The 21707-nt window shown below is 38.7% G+C and overlaps 1 protein-coding gene across 4 annotated transcripts in view; it reads right to left on the minus strand.

Moving 5' to 3' along the window:
• MACROD2 (mono-ADP ribosylhydrolase 2) overlaps positions 1-21707 on the minus strand; it is a 2035411-nt gene that overhangs the window by 582078 nt on the left and 1431626 nt on the right. The window lies entirely within an intron of this gene.

Below are 21707 nucleotides of genomic sequence, written 5' to 3' on the forward strand. Positions count from 1 at the left end.
TCAACTGAGGATGGATACCTAACACCGCAGGCATTCCATTACTTAGCTTGGCTGTCTTTTAGAAAGAACAAGCATTTCAAAATTCAATTTTTCTCTTCTGCTATACTGGCAGGAAGGGGAAGAAAACTAGTCTTTTTCCTTTTTTGTCATCTTTCACTGTTATGCCACTTTTTTTTTTTTTAGAGGGCATCTCTCATATTTATTGATCAAATGGTTGTTAACAACAATAAAATTCTGTATAGGGGGCTCAATGCTCAATGCACAATCATTAATCCACCCCAAGCCTAATTCTCATCAGTCTCCAATCTTCTGAAGCATAACGAACAAGTTTTTACATGGAGAACAAATTCTTACATAGTGAATAAGTTGTTACATGGTGAACCGTACAAGGGCAGTCATCACAGAAACTTTCAGTTGTGATCACCCATTATGAACTATAAACAATCAGGTCAAATATGAATATTTGTATGATTTTTATACTTGATTTATATGTGAATCCCACATTTCTCCCTTATTATTATTATTATTTTTTTATTTATTTATTTTTTTTAATAAAATGCTTAAGTGGTAGGTAGATGCAAGATAAATGTAGAAAACATGGTTTAGTGTTGTAAGAGAGCAAAAGTAGATGATCAGGTGTGTGCCTGTAGACTAAGTGTTAATCCAAGCTAGGCAAGGGCAATAAAACATCCACGGATGCAGAAGATTTCTCTCAAAACAGGGGGGGTGAGGTTCTAAGCCTCACCTATGTTGATCCCGAATTTCTCACCTGATGGCCTCCCTGCAACTGTGCCTGTCTTAGGTTGTTCCTCCCTTGAGGAATCTTACCCGTCTCTGGCTAACCAGTCATCTTCCGGGGCCATACAGGGAAATGTAAAGTTGGTAAGTGAGAGAGAAGCAATATTCTTTGAAAAGGTTAGCTTTTTACTTCTTTACAGATTTATGCCCTGTGGCTTCTATGCCCAGCATTTGTCTTGAGGTATCTTTAACACTTGGAAGAATTATGATACTCGGTAAATTTGATATGAGGCACGAATTCTATTTAAGGGTTGTAATTAGGAAGGAAGAAAAAAAGCTATAGAAGTAGCAGACGGAAGAAAACATGAGAAGATTGATTATTTCTTTGACATATCTTCTTGTAGAGTAACTTATGTATAGGTTTTAAACTACTAATTAAATTGCGCACACACATTAACATAATAGGAATACAGTTACATAACCAAAGCAGACCTATAATTACCAGCCATCTCCAGTGAAACCAAGAAAACCAGTTAGGCACCCTAGGCATTTGTGAAAATTTATCTATGATATGATGAATATTGTCCAACTGAACTTGAACAGACTGAGAGAAATCAGACAAATTAAAACAACCCATTCCTGGGAACTGTTAACATCCCATATGTTCTTTTAACAGTAGATAGTCTGTAGTCGTAAGATTTTGGAGCACTACAATTAGCACTTCTCCTAATTCTTGGTTGAGTTCCAACAGTGTAGATCCAGTCAAATTTGCTGTTTTTCTGTATGCACAGGCCAGCTTAGATATCTCCTTCTTCACTCCAATGGCAAGTCCAGGAACCGGTGGGATGAATGCAGCTAAAACTGCAGCAACGCCTGGATCGCTGTTGAGGTTTTTTGATGATCATCTTCTGGTATGACTCTTCCAGAGAGTGCTGATGTTGGAAGTTCTTCTTCATATCGTATCTTACTTCATTTTCTGGGTAGCCAAATTAGGCTTTGATCCTCTGTGTAAACACAAACAGACCCTTTGCCCACACTTTGATATGCCCTTTATACCACTGTGTAGAACTCATTGGAGGTCACCACACAGGAACTGCATTTTTTTTTTAAGAAAAAGGAATATTATCAGAAAAATGTACCTCCATAGCCAATCATCTGACACCCTTTAAGTGATCAAAATTAAGGATATTTAAAGCATGCATTAATCGTTGATTTACAGTTAGTTTTATCCTATCAGGGAGTAATCCCCCTTTTCTTTCTCTCTTTTTTTTTTTTGTTATCATTAATCTACACTTACATGAAGAATATTATGTTTACTAGGCTCTCCCCTATACCAGGTTCCCCCTATAAACCCCTTTACAGTCACTGTCCATCAGCATAGCAAAATGTTGGTCAATCACTACTTGTCTTCTCTGTGTTGTACAGCCCTCCCCTTTCTCCCACCCCCCCATTATGCATGCTAATCTTAATACCCCCTTCTTCTTCAGCCCCCTTATACCTCCCTACCCACCCATCCTCCCCAGTCCCTTTCCCTTTGATACCTGTTAGTCCATTCTTGGGTTCTGTGATTCTGCTGCTGTTTTGTTCCTTCAGTTTTTCCTTTGTTCTTATACTCCACAGATGAGTGAAATCATTTGGTATTTCTCTTTCTCTGCTTGGCTTATTTCACTGAGCATAATACCCTCCAGCTCCATCCATGTTGCTGCAAATGGTAGGATTTGCCCTCTTCTTATGGCTGAGTAATATTCCATAGTGTATATGTACCACATCTTCTTTATCTATTCATCTATCTATGGACATTTAGGTTGCTTCCAATTCTTGGCTATTGTAAATAGTGCTGTGATAAACATAGGGGTGCATCTGTCTTTTTCAAACTTGATTGCTGTGTTCTTAGGGTAAATTCCTAGGAGTGGAATTCCTGGGTCAAATGGTAAGTCTGTTTTGAGCATTTTGAGGAAACTCCATACTACTTTCCACAATGGTTGTACTAATTTACATTCCCACCAGCAGTGTAGGAGGGTTCCCCTTTCTCCACAGCCTCATCAACATTTGTTGTTGTCTTTTGGATGGCAGCCATCCTTACTGGTGTGAGGTGATACCTCATTGTAGTTTTAATTTGCATTTCTCTGATAATTAGCGATGTGGAGCATCTTTTCATGTGTCTGTTGGCCATCCGTATTTCTTTTTTGGAGAACTGTCTTTTCAGTTCCTCTGCAAATTTTTTAATTGGATTATTTGGTTTTTGTTTGTTGAGACATGTGAGCTCTTTATATATTTTGGACGTCAAGCCTTTATCGGATCTGTCATTTACAAATATATTCTCCCATACTGTAGGGCTCCTTTTTGTCCTATTGATGGTGTCTTTTGTTGTACAGAAGCTTTTCAGCTTAATATAGTCCCACTTGTTCATTTTTGCTGTTGTTTTCCTTGCCCAGGGAGATATGTTCAAGAAGAGGTCACTAATGTTTATGTCTAAGAGGTTTTTGCCTATGTTTTTTTCCAAGAGTTTAATGGTTTCTTGACTTACATTCAGGTCTTTGATCCATTTTAAGTTTACTTTTGTATATGGGGTTAGACAATGGTCCAGTTTCATTCTCTTACATGTAGCTGTCCAGTTTTTCCAGCAACATCTGTTGAAGAGACTGTCATTTTTCCATTGTATGTCCATGGCTCCTTTATCAAATATTAGTTGACCATATATGTTTGGGTTAATGTCTGGAGTCTCTAGTCTGTTCCACTGGTCTGTGGCTCTGTTCTTGTGTCAGTACCAAATTGTCTTGATTACTATGGCTTTATAGTAGAGCTTGAATTCGGGGAGTGAGATCCCCCCTACTTTATTCTTCTTTCTCAGGATTGCTTTGGCTATTCGGGGTCTTTGGTGTTTCCATATGAATTTTTGAATTATTTGTTCCAGTTCATTGAAGAATGTTGCTGGTAATTTGATAGGGATTGCATCAAATCTGTATATTGCTTTGGGCAAGATGGCCATTTTGATGATATTAATTCTTCCTAGCCAGGAGCATGGGATGAGTTTCCATTTGTTAGTGTCCCCTTTAATTTCTCTTAAGAGTGACTTGTAGTTTTCAGAGTATAGGTCTTTCACATCTTTGGTTAGGTTTATTCCTAGGTATTTTATTCTTTTTGATGCAATTGTGAATGAAATTGTTTTCCTGATTTCTCTTTCTATTGGTTCATTGTTAGTGTATAGGAAAGCTACAGATTTCTGTGTGTTAATTTTGTATCCTGCAACTTTGCTGTATTCCAATATCAGTTTTAGTAGTTTGGGGTGGAGTCTTTAGGGTTTTTTATGTACAATATCATGTCATCTGCAAATAGTGACAGTTTAACTTCTTCTTTACCAATCTGGATTCCTTGTATTTCTTTGTTTTGTCTGATTGCCATGGCTAGGACCTCCAGTACTATGTTAAATAACAGTGGGGAGAGTGGGCATCCCTGTCTAGTTCCCGATCTCAGAGGAAAAGCTTTCAGCTTCTTGCTGTTCAGTATAATGTTGGCTGTGGTTTTATGATATATGGCCTTTATTATGTTGAGGTAGTTGCCCTCTATTCCCATTTTGCTGAGAGTTTTTATCATGAATGGATGTTGAACTTTGTCAAATGCTTTTTCAGCATCTATGGAGATGATCATGTGGTTTTTGTCTTTCTTTTTGTTGATGTGGTGGATGATATTGATGGACTTTCGAATGTTGTACCATCCTTGCTTTCCAGGGATGAATCCCACTTGGTCATGGTGTATGATCCTTTTTATGTATTTTTGAATTCAGTTTGCTAATATTTTGTTGAGTATTTTTGCATCTACGTTCATCAGGGATATTGGTCTGTAGTTTTCTTTTTTGGTGGGGTCTTTGCCCGGTTTTGGTATTAGGGTGATGTTGGCTTCATAGAATGAGTTTGGGGGTATTCACTCCTCTTTTATTTTTTGTAAATCTTTAAGGAAAATGGGTATTATGTCTTCCCTGTATGTCTGATAAAATTCCAAGGTAAATCCAACTGGCCTGGGTTGTTGTTCTTTGGTAGTTTTTTGATTACCACTTAAATTTCATTGCTGGTAATTGGTCTGTTTAGATTTTCTGTTTCTTTCTGGGTCAGTCTTGGAAGGTTGTATTTTTCTAGGAAGTTGTTCATTTCTTCTAGGTTTCCCAGCTTGTTAGCATATAGGTTTTCATAGTATTCTTTAATAATTCTTTGTATTTCTGTGGGGCCCGTCATGATTTTTCCTTTCGTTTCTGATTCTGTTGATTTGTGTTGAGTCTCTTTTCCTCTTAATAAGTCTGGCTAGAGACTTATATATTTTGTTTATTTTCTTGAAGAACCAGCTCTTGATTTCATTGATTTTTGATATTGTTTTATTCTTCTCAATTTTATTTACTTCTTCTCTCATCTTTATTATGTCCCTCCTTCTGCTGACCTTAGGCCTCATTTGTTCTTCTCTTTCCTATTTCAATAATTGTGACATTAGACCATTCATTTGGGATTCCTCTTCCTTCTTTAAGTATGCCTGGATTGCTTTATACTTTCCTCTTAAGACTGCTTTTGCTGTATCCCACAGTAGTTGGGGCTTTGTGTTGTTGTTTTCGTTTGTTTCCATATATTGCTGGATCTCCATTTTGATTTGGTCATTGATCCATTGTGTATTTAGGAGCGTGTTGTTAAGCCTCCATGTGTTTGTGAGCCTTTTTACTTTCTTTGTACAGTTTATTTCTAGTTTTATGCCTTTATGTTCTGAAAAGTTGGTTGGTGGGATTTCAATCTTTTGGAATTTACTGAGGCTCTTTTTGTGTCCTAGTATGCGGTCTATTCTGGAGAATGTTCCATGTGCACTTGAGAAGAATGTGTGTCCTGTTGCTTTTGGATGTAGAGTTCTGTAGATGTCTATTAGGTCCATCTGTTCTAGTGTGTTGTTCAGTGCCTCTGTGTCCTTACTTATTTTTTGTCTGGTGGATCTGTCCTTTGGAGTGAGTGGTGTGTTGAAGTCTCCCAGAATGAATGCATTGCATTCTATTTAATCCTTTAGTTCTGTTAGTATTTGTTTCAGATATGTTGGTGCTCCTGTATTGGGTGCATATATATTTATAATGGTTATATCCTCTTGTTGGACTGAGCCCTTTATCATTATGTAATGTCCTTCTTTATCTTTTGTTACTTTCTTTATTTTGAAGTCTGTTTTGTCTGATACTAGTATTGCAACACCTGCTTTTTTCTCTCTGTTGTTTGCATGAAATATCTTTTTCCATCCCTTGACTTTAAGTCTGTGCATGTCTTTGGGTTTGAGGTGAGTCTCTTGTAAGCAGCATATGGATGGATCTTGCTTTTTTATCCATTCTATTACTCTGTGTCTTTTGATTGGTGCATTCAGTCCATTTACATTTAGGGTGTTTATTGAAAAGTATGTACTTATTGCCATTGCAGGCTTTTAGTTTGTGGTTACCAAAGGTTCAGGTTTAGCTTCTTTACTATCTTACTGTCTAACTTAACTCGCTTGTTGAGCTATTATAAACACGGTCTGATGATTCTTTGTTTCTCTCCCTTCTTATTCCTCCTCCTCCCTTCTTCATATGTTGGGTGTTTTGTTTTGTGCTCTTTTTAGGAGTGCTCCCATCTAGAGCAGTCCCTGTAGGATGCCCTGTAGAGGTGGTTTGTGGGAGTCAAATTCCCTCAGCTTTTGCTTGTCTGGGAATTGTTTAATCCCTCCTTCATATTTAAATGATATTCGTGCTGGATACAGTAGTCTTGGTTCGAGGCCCTTCTGTTTCATTGCATTAAGTATATCATGCCATTCTCTTCTGGCCTGTAGGGTTTCTGTTGAGAAGTCTGATGATAGCCTGATGGGTTTTCCTTTGTAGGTGACCTTTTTTTTCTCTCTGGCTGCCTTTAATACTTTGTCCTTGTCTTTGATCTTTGCCATTTTAATTATTATGTGTCTTGGTGTTGCCTTCTTTGGATCCCTTGTCATGGGAGTTCTGTCTACATCTGTGGTCTGAGAGGCCATTTCCTCCCCTAGTTTTGGGGAAGTTTTCAGCAATTATTTCTTCAAAGACACTTTCTATCCCTTTTTCTCTCTCTTCTTCTTCTGGTACCCCTATAATACGGATATTGTTCCATTTCAATTGGGCACTCATCTCTCTTAAAATTCTTTCATTCCTGGAGATCCTTTTATCTCTCTCTGCATCAGCTTCTCTGCGTTCCTGTTCTCTGTTTTCTAGTCCATTAATGGTCTCTTGCATCTCGTCCATTCTGTTTTGAAGTCCTTCCAGAGCTTGTTTTATTTCTGTATTCTCCCTCCTTAGTTCTCACATAGTTCTCCGCAAGTCCATCAGCATGGTTATGACTTTTGTTTTGAATTCTTTTTCAGGAAGACTGGTTAAATCTATCTCCCCAGATTCCTTCTCAGGGGAAGATGTAGCAGATGTTGAAACTGTCTGGGTTAGTCTTGTCTGGATCAAATTTTTTTGCCTTTTCATGTTGACAGGTGCTATTGACTGTCGGCTGGGAGGGCCAAACTTTCCACTTGCTACTGGCCTTTCTTTACTGGGACAACTGAGACCCCTAGTGGCTTGTGTTGGGCAATTGCGTGTAGACTGGGTCTTTGTGTCTTGCCCCGCTGGTACGGAGGAAGCTCCCCTGCAGTGGGCGTGACCAGTCTCCGGCTGCTTCTCTGCTATGGCCGCGCCCCGGAGGGGTAGTGGACGGGGGGCTGTTTGGCTGTTTACCTCCGTGAGGGGTCTCAGGGCTGTTTCCCAGGGGATTAGTGCACCCCAGTTTCCCTGGAATTTGCAGCTGCTGGACTGTGACCTGGGTTGTTTCCATCTAGCTCTTACATCCCTGTCCCTTTAAGACTTTCAAAAAGCACTCGCTTTTCTTTGTCACAGGGGCATCTGCTTCAGGACCCGCTCAGAGATCTTGCTGCCCTGTTTCCCTAGTTTCCAGCCCTCCACGCATGCACTGTGTCTGTGCTCTGGTGCGGATGGCTAGGTCTGGGTGTTTAGCAGTCCTGGGCTCCCTCTCCCTCCCCACTCCGACTCCTCTCCTCCCACCGGGAGCTGGGGGGAGGGGCACTCGGGTCCCGCCGGGCTGGGGCTCGTATCTTACCCCTTTCACCAGGCGCTGGGCTCTCGCACATGTGGATGTAGTCTGGCTGTTGTCCTGTGTCTTTTGGTCTCTCTTTTAGAATTAGTTGTATTTGTTGTATTTTCAAAAATATATATGTTTTTGGGAGGGGATTCCCACTGTCTTAGTCATGCCACCATCTTGCCTCCTCCCCCTATTATGCCACTTTTTACTGTCATCATTCACCTATTAGGGTCTTCCTGATATCTTCTCATTTGCTATAGGCTGAGCAACACTTATGAGAATTATGTCTAAAATGAGTGGTTTGGTTACTGAGTGATAGTCTGAAAAGCTTTCCTATGGGTAAAGCTTATGACCTTTATTATTGGCACTAGGCGTATATGTGAAGAATGCTTTTAAAGGTGTTTTCAGTTTCTTGGTTATATATTGAGTAGAAAAGGTTGCCCAGTAAGTAAATTCTAATGAGTAGGTAGAGCTAGATATCTCCCTACCTAGCTAATGGATGACAGACATCAGAGAGGTATCCAGAACAGACAGGCAGATACTCTCATTTGGAGCCCACAGGAGAACTCTGCCATCTTCCAAAGAGCCAGACACGGTGCCGCTCCTCAGGATACTGGTGGGCCAGGCTGTCCTCCCAGTCCCAGATGGCAGGCACTGCCCTGCGCCTCTTCCTCGGCAGGACAAAGCCTGCCCCTGTCTGCAGTGCTGATAGATCAGGTGCCTGGTGTACCCTGAGGAAGCCCTGATGGACCAGCCCAGCTCCGAGATGCAGAGCGAGCAGTTTGTCTATGGGTGGTGGGAGTGACAGGCAGACCACAGTGTCCCATGGTTCAGTCTAATGGGGTGAGTTGAAAGATTCGGCTGTCAGAGCAGCATGAGGCCTCATTTTTCTTCCCTGCCACATAGGGTGCCCCTTGCTGCAGCTAACATTTGATTGTGATTAATTTGTCAGGGATGGCTGTACAATGGAAATGGAGAAATAGATTGCCAATTACAGCTAGTCTCCTCTCGGACTGCTTGGCAAACGATGGACTTTCTAAAGGACTGACAGCCCCCAGAACACACTGGATTGAGCCTAGGATGAAAGGAACCCATTCTCAAGTATGTTTTAAAGATGAGGAAGGGATCAGAGGTGACTTGTATTTTATGTACCACCCTTCAGGAGACTTGCTGATGGGTGTCCTGGCCTTCTTGGCAAGCACCGTAGGAGGGAAACCACTCTGAGGTTTGCTCTTTGTTCTGTCAATTTAAGATGCTGTGTACTCTCATCTAAGTCTTAACAGCACAAGTGAAAGGTGTGAAAGAGCTCCTTCCATACTTCATACTGAAAATGCCCAAAATAAAGGGTATCTGATGTCTTCGGATATTTACAGCACGCTAATTGTGGGCAAATGGAAAGTGCATTTAGACACACCATTATTTTTTCCTTTTATTTCCAGAAGACAATACACGATTTCACACTGATAGCTATCACAAAATACCTTGTGTTATTTATGCCTCATAGAAGAATGACCTTTTGTAATTGTAACAGTATCCCAAAGGAGTAGATTAATGAATGAGGAAATGTCTTTAGCTGTCAAGTACTGTAGGTATGTCTAGTAATCAGATTTGCTTTCAGATGTTGAATGACGTGGATGCCGTAACATTTTGCACTTGCAGCAAATCATTGACAAACTGACAATATTTATAATTCTAAGAAATCTCATTGCACCTCAGAAATACCTGAGCTACAACTGTTTGAAGGGCTGTGCTATTAATTGATTCTCACATTATTTGATTTGCTCATTTGTAAGGGTGAGAATAGGTGAAATAGGTCTTGTTTTAGTGGAAAAAACTCATTGTCATTATCTTGTAAAGAATAGAAAAATATGAATACAGTTATTTAATAGCAAGAAGATTAAAAAAGAAAATCTTAACATCCTAACATTTTCCAAGAGCCTATATTGAAACTGTTTGAGATACAGAAACATACACACCACATTTTCTCACTTTTCATATACAGGAAGACACACATAATAGGTAATATATTATTTAATATTTTATATATATGTATAAATAATACATAGAATATATAACAAATACCTATTATATATACCTATAAATAATAAGTAATATTAGAAAAGCATTACCTTGCAATTGTTGGGACTAAGGAAATTTATTGAAAAATAATTATTTGTGAAAGGAATGGATGGTGATTTATTAGACACTTATTTGAAGTTATGTATATCCCCCAAATCTTCTTAAGGTAATTCATGTTTTTCTTCAAACCAGTATGTATGCATAGGTACAAGCATATATTTACACTTTTTATAGTAAAATATATACTATTCTCATTCAGTAGCTTAAGCATATAAAGGCTCTATACTATATACATGCATATACATATATATGCATGTTTATATTCACATATATACTCTATACTATATGATAAAATAGATACTATATATTATATATGTATAGTATATATCTATATACATATGTACTATGTGATTATGTTATGTAGTATAGTATATATATAAAATATATACATATATAAAGTGAATATTCTATATACTATACATTATATATATTATGAATGCATGTATGCATATGTGAGAAATATATGTATGCATATGTGTGTTTATATACATATGTGTGTATGATTTTACATATGTATGCATGTGTGTTTAAAGTGTGACTAGGTTACCAGAAGAAAACCTCTGAGAACTTTAAGAAATGATCTTGAAGTGGGAAGACCTTCCTAAGCTGGAAATCATGCAGAAAAAGACTGATAAATTTGGTTACATTATAGGCTTAGAAGTACAGTGAATTTTTCTTTTTTTGGAAAATGCACAAGAGACTCAGCAATAGTTTCGCAAGAGATATACTGGCAGTTTTTGGTAGGAAGAGACTTTCAAAGAAACTATATGACTTTTTATACTGCCTTAATGTTTTTTATCATGTGCATATGTTACTTTAATGATTAAAATAATACCTTTTTGAAAATGGCCCTCAATCTCCTATTTGCCTTGATTACATCAGCACTAAGTGTTCAGATTTTTAAGCATATTTTTCAATTAAAAGACATCTCAAAGCTGGGTGGTGATTATGAACCCACAGATCAATTATTAGCCAAAGCAAAGGGGGGATATATGTGATTCATGTGCATGGTCCACTGATATTCATTCAGCATTTTCCATACTAGACTAGTGGCTGGACAGGAATGCTACATGGTCCCAACCATCTGGTAACGAGAGCCTAGACATTACTGAAGACACTAATGAGAGTGGGGGTGAACAAAATTAATGAGAGCATCTCACAATTGAATTTGATTGACAAGCCCTGAAGTACAAATGATCTGTCCCTAGGCAGTTTGATTATCTTCTCGAGTCATCCAGCAGTCTTAGGGATGATGCCCTAAGAGGAAAGACGACCATTTGGAGAAACATTACCCCAGTGGGACTGCAGGTGGGATCAATGCAAATATCAAGAAGCCTGGCTCTTTATAATAAGAAAAAACCCTAATTTCGTTGCATGCACTATGTATAAGAAATAGAGAAAAAAAATCCTTATATTGACATAGGATTATAATTTACATGTTGTCCATGTCCAAAACTATTATTTCCCATTTGATTATCTGGAACTTATAATTCATGTTCTCAGTGAGAAAATACGTGCATTGTAATTCTCTTGTCTGGACATGCCCCAGAATGATTTAATTTATGATGAAGACAGATCATAGAGCCTCTGTTTTACAAGAAAATACATGCATTCATTTAACAAGAATTTACTAACTCTCTAACATTCGTCAGACACTGTGCTGGGAGCTGGGGACCTAGGGGTAAGCAAGCCAGACACTAACATAGGTAAAATAATAACCCCCGTAAATGTAAGCTACAGGTATAAGGAGGGCTGTGAAGGAGAGCCGTGTGCTGTGAGAGATGGCAATGAGTTTTGATCTGCTCAGGGAAGTCTCAGGGAGCATCCCTCAGGGTACACGCTTGTGGGGGTTGCCATCTGGAGGTGGGGAGACAACAGCTCTCCAGGCCAGCAGAGCAGAGGTCTGATGGAAAGGGCTGAAAGGCAGCCAGGGGGCTGGGCGCAGAAAGCTAGAGAAGCCAAGGCACGAGATGAAGGCAGGTGAGGACTCCAAGACCACGTGACAGTTTTGTCTTCCCCTAAGAAAACGTACTCAGAGTTCTGGATTGGCTTCCCAGAAACCCATCTCCACTACAGGGGACCTAGAAGTGAACAAAACCAAAGAAAATGGGTGGAGGGGGCAGCAGAGTAGAAAAAAAGAGGTTTGGGGGATGGAACTGGAGAAAGATTGACGTAATGGCCTATTACTAAGGAAAATCCTTGGCTTTTTTCCCCTCTGTTTTACTGAGATAGAATTGAATATATATGTGTATATATATATATATATACACATATATATATATATATGTATATATATATATATATATATATACACACACACATATATATATATGTATATATATATATAATACACACACACATATATATATCATTGTGCAACTTTAAGGTATACAACATTAATGATTTTACATATGTATATATTTCAAAAATGATTACTGCAATAAGGGTGGTCAGCACATCTATAACCTCACATAGTTGCAATTGTGTGTGAGTATGTTGCGAGATTTTTTTAATCTGCTATCTTAGCAACTTTCAAATATGCAATACAGTATTATTAACTATAGTCACCATGCTGTATATTATATCCCCAGAACTTATGCATAGCATATATGAAAGTCTGTGCCTTTTGACAACCTTCACCCACCTGCCCGTCCCCTACTCCCCTGCCCTGGCAAAAACCAATCTATTCTCTGTTTATTCAGACCAGTATATTCCAGTGTATTCAAGACCTGTTTATTCAGCATGGAAGCTCCACTGGCACTGGATTTCTCCCTTGGAAAGGAAGCTAAGTGGACTGTGCTAGGGAGTATAATAGGGGCTGAGGAAGTGACCAACATAGCCCTGGGTTTGGAGGAGAGCTAGGGGAACCTCCATGCTCCCACTTACCCAGTTGCTCTTAGCAGCTCTAACAGTGTGGCTCCATCTATGACAGGAGTTGCCTCATGTGAGAGGAGGTGTGAAGCAGAAGGAATCAGTAGTGAAAAGGGTGGGAGCAAAGAACACTAAGTAGAAAAAGCAGGGGAGCAAAGGAGGATGTTCCTAGCACAGCAGTGGGTCTGTGGATCTTCCCGTCACAGCTCATCCTCTAGCCAGGCTCCTGCTGCCTGGGAAGGGCTGCCCTGGCATGAGCTTGCCGGCCCACTTGCGTCAAATTCTTACCATTTCCATCTCTTCTTATTGTGCCCCCTCTTTGTCACCATCTTCTCACACTCACCATATTTTCTATTTCTTCTCCCACTCATGGCTGGGCAGTGGGCAGGTAGTTTGGTGTGAGGTTTTTTGGGAGAAAAGCTAGGCTAGGATACCTCCATATACACATATGTGTTCATACACACACACACACACACACACACACACACACATCTTAGGTCCCAATACTGCTTTGCAGAGATCTGAAAAAGCATTTCAAGTCAAGTATTTTTACATTTTCCAGATCCCCTTATGCATAGCCTTGTTTTATCCTAGCAATGAGGTGTATTTTCATTGTTTTATGAAGGATGAAAAAAGCTGAGGAGTCCTCATTTCCTCCTACATCAGCATGGGAAAACAGCAACTCTGTGCACCTCTTTTTGTTTTTCACTATGGATGAAGGGATGAAATATTTGCAAAGTTGAAAAAATCCTGGAAGTAAATACCTTAGGATGCTAACCTTTCCCCACGGCAGTGCCTGCAGATCTTCCCAGCTTGCTAAGGGATTCAGAATTGGCAGAAGCTTGGAGCCCCTGAGCTGCTGGTGATCCCTTCCACAGGTTCCTATAATTATATGCAAGGGCTGACATTTGTAAGGTTGATCGGATGCTGGCTTTTAACTGGGGCATCGGCAGTGTGCCAGAGGCACCATAAACCATGAAATGATGCCTTCTAAAGGGTTAGTTTTGCAATAAGATTTATTGGAGAAGGACTGTAAAATTGCTTAACAGGTGAGTAATGTAAAGCATTTCTTTTAAGAAATAGGTTACGATATCTGTATGCTTTAGAATATAATGTGTGATTTCAACTAAAAAATACCTTCACTTTCACAGACTATCCCTTGGGACCCTGAGGATACAGACACATCAACTTTTACCATTAAAGGGTCTTTGGTGATAAAACAGAAGAAGCACTGATATGATGCAAAGAGACATGGATGTGTATGTTTTATCCTATAAACTCAGTCTTAACAACTTACTGATGGTGAATCCAATAATGTGGGGTGGGATCCATATAAAAAGGTTTTAGGCAGGGGTGGGAATAGGGGCCTAGCAGAAATATGGGAGTCATAAGATAAATCTTTGGGGCTCAGTTTTCGGGAAGATTCAGTACAACTGCTTAATTTTCTTCTAACAGGAGAAAGTGTATATTAATACTATTGCTCGCCAACACGTAAAGGAGCTTGGGACTAAGGATCTAAGAGGATAGTGAGTTGGTCATCGTAGACTGTAATCTCATATCCTCCTGATTCTCAAACCCGTAAATTTGTCCCGTTCACCAACAGGGCATTGGGTCTCAATTCCCACATGAACTAGTTCAGTGTGCCTAGGCAACTCAGTCAACTCTGGTACTTATTTTTCCCAGCCAGAAAAGTAAGGAGCTAAAGCAAGTATGATATCCAAAATGACTTCCAGACATAGTGCCTATGATCTTAGATGTGAAAAAGTGTGCAAACTTTCTGGGTGTTTTTCATAACGAAAAGCAAGGATTGGAGTTTTCTCTCATCAAACCAAGTGGCAGCGTAACTGTTACCTACTACCCAAGGTTTCCTAGGAAGGAGGCATGAAAAAGTTATCTCACAGACCACATATTTGTTTTGTCAGTAAGAATATGCTGTTTTACAACATGGAACTTCAGTTTTGAGACTGAAAATAAATACAGTTACTTTGTCTCTCTTATTTATAAAGCTTTTATTTATAAATGAGCAAAACAAAATGTTTTTATTCTTAGGGTTTAAACTGTATTCTTAGGGATAAACTGCAAGCTAGTAATTGCTCAAGCAAGGTGACTTTATTCAATAACTGGGTACAGTGTTTATAGCCAAGTGTGACATGGAAAGCACAGCATGACGTTACGAACAGGCTTCACTTGCAGATGGCGGAGCTCACAGGGCTGAACCACGGAGGTAGCTGAGAGGAGACAACGGGCTTGCAGAGAAGCAGCAGAAACAATCCAGTGGCAAGTGGGTGGCTTGTATAATGTGGGACTGCTAAATGGTGTCACTCAGAGCCTAAGTAAAGCCTTCCTCAAATAGTTAATAATTTGTTCAACAGTGCAAAAACTCTCCTTGAATCTAGGTGGTAGGAGGGAATAAAACACTCAAAGCCTCTGCCTGCAAGGAACTCAGACTCCAGTGGGAGAGTAATAATGATAGCAATAGCAGCAAAAATAAAATTACTATTTACAATAATAGGAATAATGATTGTTAAGAGTTCATGTGTCTGACATCATGATCAGCACTTTAATGCATTACTTCATTTAATCTCAGGACAACCTCATGTTGTAAGCATTGCTGACCTCATTTGACAACTGAGGTTACTGAGACCTAAACAGAGTAACATGCCTGACTACACAGAAAGAGGCCACACAGCTAATAAGACAAACTCAGAATGTGAACATAGATCTATGGGACCCCCAAAACCCACACCTGTAGCCATTTTGATATGTGCCCTCCTCATTACTCTTTGGTGCTCTAATGCAGTAGCAGTCAAAAACAGACTGCACACAGCAATGCAACGCTACCTGCTACAGTCAACCTGCACCGCCACCCAGGCAAACAGGACGCCAGAATCATGAAGCAAAGGCAGCCTTTGGAAAAGCTTGAGAGAAACTGGGCAGCCAAAGAATGGAAATGTGGATTGTTTCAGGATGAATAAAATTAACTATAGAATACCACTCTATCACATGTATAATCATACATTTAGATATAAGATTATACCTGAAGTAATTACATATAAAGATTGCTCATAAAAGTCCCAAATCTAGAAACAACTCAAATATCCATCAAATGATGAATGGATAAAATATGTGGTATATCCATGAAATAGAATATTAATGAAGAGGAATAACCTACTGATATATGCTACAATGTGGATGAACTTTGAAAATATTGTGCTAAGTGAAAGAAAGAAAGAAAGAAAGGAGGGAGGGAGGGAGGGAGGGAGGGAAGGAGGAAAGAAAAAAGACAGCAGAAGTCAACAGTCTTCCTTACCTACAAGCTTCTGCACTCCCTCCCTCCCCGTCCCTTGTCCCTGTCCCTGTCCCTCTCTCTTTTTCTCCTTCTCTCTCTTTCTTTTTCTTTCCTTCCCTCCCCTCCTTCCTTTATATTTCTAAAGACTTTATTTGTCAGAGCAGTTTTACATTTACTACAAAATTGGCAATATGATGCAGAGATTTCTCATATGCCACCTTCCCTTGCACAGGCACAGCCTTCTGCATTATCAACAGCCAGCACCTGAGTGGTACATTCATTACAAAAGTTCATCTTACATTGACACATCATAACCATTCAAAGTCCGTAGGTTACCTTAGGGTCTCTGCTTCATGTTGTACATTCTATAGGTTTGGATAGAAGTGTGACATATATATATCCATCATTATAATATCAGACAGAGTATTTTCAGTGCCCTACAAACTCTCTCTGCTCTGTCTATGCATCTTTCCTCTGCCCCAACTCCTGTCAAATACTGATCTTTCTATCATCTCCATAGTTTTGCCTTGTCCAGAATGTCATAAAGTTGTAAACATACAACACGTGGCCTTTTCAGACTGGCTTCTTTCACTTAGTAATAAGCATTTAAGGTTCTTCCATTTCTTTTCATGGCTTGATAGCTCATTTCATTTTAGCACTGAATAATTGCCCATTGTCTCTATGTACCACAATTTATTTAACCATTCATCCAATGAAGGGCATTTGGTTGCTTCTAGGTTTTCTTCACGGTACTTTTTTTTGTCCTTTATCAAAGATTTATGTGGGTCTATTTCTGGTTTATTTTGTACCATTGCTTTATTTGTTTATTCTTTCACCAAAACACAGTCTTGGTTCCTGTAACTTTCTTTATAGCAAGTCTTTAAATCAGGTAGTGTCAGTCATCCAACTTTGTTGTTCTTCTTCAATATTATGTTGGCTATTCTAGGTCTCTTGCTCTCTATATGACTCTAGAATCATTTGTCAGTATACATAAAATAAGTTGCTGGAATATTGATTGGGATTGCATTGAAACTATAGATCAAGTTTGGAAGACCTGACATCTTGATAATATTGAGTTTTACTATCTATGAACATGAAATATCTCTCCATTTATTTATGAAAATTGACTTTTGTTACACTAGCCTTTATTCTGCAATCTTGCTATAATTCTTATTCATTCCTGGAGGGATTTTTCTGTTATTGTTGTTAATTCTTTTGTATTTTATATGAAGATGGTCATGTAATCTCTGAATAAAGACAGTTTTATGTCTTTTTTCTCAGTCTTTACATCTATTATTTCCTATTCTTGCCTTATTGTATTAGCAGGGACTTCTAGCATGATATTGAAAAGGAATAGTAAGATGGGATATCCTGCTTTGCTCCTTATCTTAGTAGAAAAGTTTTTAATTTCTCATCATTAACTATATTAGCTGTAGGATTTTTGTAGGAAGTTTGCCTATAGTCCTAGTTTACTGAGAATTTTTATCATGAATTTGTGTTAGATTTTGTCAAATGCTTTTTCTGCATCTATTGCTAATCATGTGATTTTCTTCCTGACTCTAGTGATGTGATGGATTACATTAGTTGATTTTTGAATGTTTAACCAACCTTGCATACCTTCAATAAATCCCACTTGATCCCAGTGGTATACACTTCTTTTTACGCTTTCTTGGATTTGATTTCCCTATATTTTGTTGAGAACCTATTTACTTTGTACTTGTTTATTAAACATATATTTTATAGGACCTAGTCATCTGGTTTGGGGCCAGGTGCTGGATAGAGTTTTGAGCCTAGTTTCATAAGCTAAGTTTCAAAAGAATGAAAGTCTTGAACAGAGGGACAATAAATTTTACCAAAAATGTAGTTGCTTAGGAAGAAGATCTGGGAACATTTAGGTGAAGTAAGATTCATTTAGAACATTTAGAAATGAATTCAGGTCAACAAATTGTAGAGGTAAGGGAATTTCATGTTGCTTTTGTTAATTTCAGTTCAATTTTCAGTCACTTGTGGTGAGTTCTCCCTATTGACCATTGCTGAAATAAGAGACAAGGTATAAATAAAGTATTTATTTCAATTCTAAAGATTTGAGGGGAGTCTTCCATTGGCTATCTAGGTTTAAATTCATACCCCTATTATAAAATCTTTCTTTCAATATCTCTTTCTTGATAATATTTCCATTCTACTACGGTCAGACTTTTCCTAAACTCACATTTCCCCAGGGTTCCTTGGTATACATAATGTTTATCTATATCTGTTCAGTATCTCTGATATGTTACAGATAGATATAACCTCGGTGGTTTAAGGTGTTACGGAAATACATTATAATTCAATGGCCCCCTTCTTTCCTCATAGCAGAATTGTGTCAGACATAAAGATTCTGAGCTAAATTAAACCTCAATTTCTTTTGAAGTTAGGTTGATCATGAGGCCAATATTTCTCCAATGGAAGGTAGGTGGAAGATGGATTCCAGGGACCATAATATAGGGTATGTGTCTATCATATGTCTTTCCTTTGCTGGAACCAGGGTAGGTAAGTATATGAAAACAAGGATTTAAGGAAAGTGAAGCAACCACTTGACACCATGGTAGATTATTGGCTCCTTAAATAACAGAATGGAACAAATCCCCCCACAGGCAGAATGCTCACTTTAGAACTGCTAGCACTGAGAGAAATAAACAGCCATACTCACCAAGCCACTCTATTTTGGAGTCTCTTTGTTACAGCAGCTTAACTGCACTCTAACTTAGTCTCTTTCAAATGAAATTCAAAACACATTTTAAAAATAGAATCATCGACTAAAGAGGATTTGACATGAAAATCATTGCTGTAAAGAACTAAACATACTTGACTCCTCTAAGAATGGCCAGAATTATTTCTGAAGTCCTTTCTAAAGAGAGCCAAGCTAGGTTTATTTAAATTCACCCTTTAGATATAAGTATGTATAAGGAGCTAGGAAACAGAATGTCATTCAAGACTGGATGAGAAGAATGAGCAAGCACATGGTAATTATTTCACTGATGGAATCAAAAGTGTGGTCAATTCTTAGATGCCCCCAAACAGTTCTTTAAGGAGAATGTCTTAATAGTGCTCCTATTATTCAATGTGACTGAAAGATATGTCTGGAGTTACTACCAAATGGGTAGGCTCTGTAATTTACTGAGGTGGTTTTCCTATTTCCTTAAAAGGCTTACTGTTTTAATACTTCTTCTATAAGAAAAGCCATTTTAAAAATGTAGCCTAACAATAAGTGGCAGCCTCTAAGGAAGGGGTGGGTTGGAATTCATTTGTGCCTTCTAGTCCTAAATCAAATTTTTACCTTGACACAATTGTGAGGAGATAGATTTCCAGACCTCAGAAATAGTAATAAAGTTATGATCTTTATTACTTTTTGAAACACTTAAACCTTTTAATTAAGTCCTAAAATTGTTCAGTTTGAACAGAACCCCAGGGAGAATGACACTGGTTTCTTGCTGCATCTGCAGTATGAGGAAGCTGTTTCCAGGATTTTCATTTCTTCTGGCAGATCCCCTGGGGTAATTCTGCCCAAGGGTCTCACTGTCATTTTTATGTAAACTGAACTAGCATATATTGTTGCTGAACACTTGAGAATAATTTCCAGAACACAGGTAGTTCTTTTGGTTTCTTAGTTGGATCTCTTTTTATTATTAAAGACCCATGTAGCTGAGAGAGACCAAGAGGGGAGTTCATACCAAATATTTTGTGGGATGAATGCATAAATGAATACACATGTGAGTGCATTTGCTAAACTTGTCTATTCAAATGGTAAGCACTCAGAGTTTACAGGCAATTTAATTGCTAATATTCTGTCATCTCTTAAGCTCTTTCTCCAGTGTTTCAGAAGGATCAGCTCATAAAATACTCAAAATGTGATATACTTGAGATGGGTTTGGCCCCAGTACTGCATTTTCCCAAAAGAAAGTAAGTTACACTGATTCTAATGTTACTTTCCTTTGAGGGCCAACAATTAACTCAAGGATTGCCAAGAACAATAATGCTTCTAATAGTGGAAATAATATGACCAGGACAAAAAACATAGAATGTCAGAGAACAGAAATTATGAGAGAGAAAAGAGTCATCATTAGTCTACCTGAAAGGAAATTTTCAAAGCAAATGGAAATATCAAAGGAAAAAGAAGAAAGCACAAAGGCGGGGGAGAGCTGCCAGGGGGATGAAAGGGAGGGACATACCTTTTTGTCCATTTTGCTCTGGTTTCCAAGTGTATTACATAAAATAACTCTCCCAGCAAGCCCAGAGTTGGCAAGCAATGGTTGTCACACCCTCTGAAATCTGTCAGCATTTAAAGCTGACAGAGGGCATGCCCTTACCATTGCCGCTGGAGAATGCCCTGGTTTTTTTCCAAGTCATGTCTGTGAATTTAGACAGATGTAGGGATAAAACTATTTGCTGGGTAGATATAAGGTTAACGAAACATCACATTGGCCTCCTTTTTACCAGTTAGAAGCAGAAGAGCAAACTGGAATGCAAATGAGGGATTCAGAAAGTTGTGTCCTGGCAGCATGTCCAGGAAAGTAAAGGGAGGCCAGGTGATTTGACAAAAACAGGCCTTCCTCATAGATAACATATAATGAATGAAGATGGGAGCTGTTTTAGCTAAGTTATGCAGCCCTTAAATTTTTTCTGTAAATTTCTAGCCAATAACTCAACATCTGAAATTCCTTCCTCTCTAAAAACACCTCATACCTGGAAAGACAGATTCTTTTTTTTTTTTCTTTTTCTCCAGAGAGAAAAGAGAGATTTCCCAGTTACTCAAGGGATACGTTTTTCCACCTGGCCTTCATTTCTGTTAACTATATTGGCTCTCATAAAATGGACTAAAATTATTTTTGCTGCTCACCTCTTAGTAAAAATTCCATTGTCATGTATCATGTCTAGGCTCTTTTGTTAAACTTATTAGCACCAGAGTGTCTAAGTGGGCAGAAGTCACACACAAGATCTGAAATGTCCATCAGGGTAGCTCAAATCTGTCCCTCTGAGACTAGCTTAGCAGCCAATTCTAATCTTTAGCAGGAACCTGGGAATTTAGAGCCCCTGTAAGACTCATCTGGATCTGTTTTTCCAAAAGTAACACAGGCCTTTCTTTGGGATTTTACCAAATGTGGCTTTTCATCCTGAGTATAAGCAGGCAGTCTGGTCTGTTGTGGAACCATCCTGGAATTGTTAGGTTAAAGTAGCAACAATGGTTGCTGAATTCAGAGCATAAAAGGCTGTTTCTTCTTCCAGGGGAACTTGAAAGCACACTGAACCTACTCCCATTGTGTGTCTTCCTTAGACTGGGTTGAGTCACTCAGTGGATATTCTTAGGTCTCTGTCTTGTAAAAAGGCGCAGTTGGTTTTGCTGCCATTGAGGACTGTCCCTAAAGGCTGAAGAGTGGGGAGAGGCTGAGAGAGGAACTGGCTTTGCAAGCACCCCCAAAGAAGTTGTGTACACCACACCCTTCAGACACAATTTGAAAGGGTAATGATGTCTCAATTTCCATGAAATGGGAATGCTGACCCACTGCAAATACCCTGATATGAAATCATCTTGGCAATTAAAT

The sequence above is a fragment of the Manis pentadactyla genome, chromosome 5 (genome assembly GCF_030020395.1).
Source record: "Manis pentadactyla isolate mManPen7 chromosome 5, mManPen7.hap1, whole genome shotgun sequence".
Taxonomy (NCBI): Eukaryota; Metazoa; Chordata; class Mammalia; order Pholidota; family Manidae; genus Manis; species Manis pentadactyla.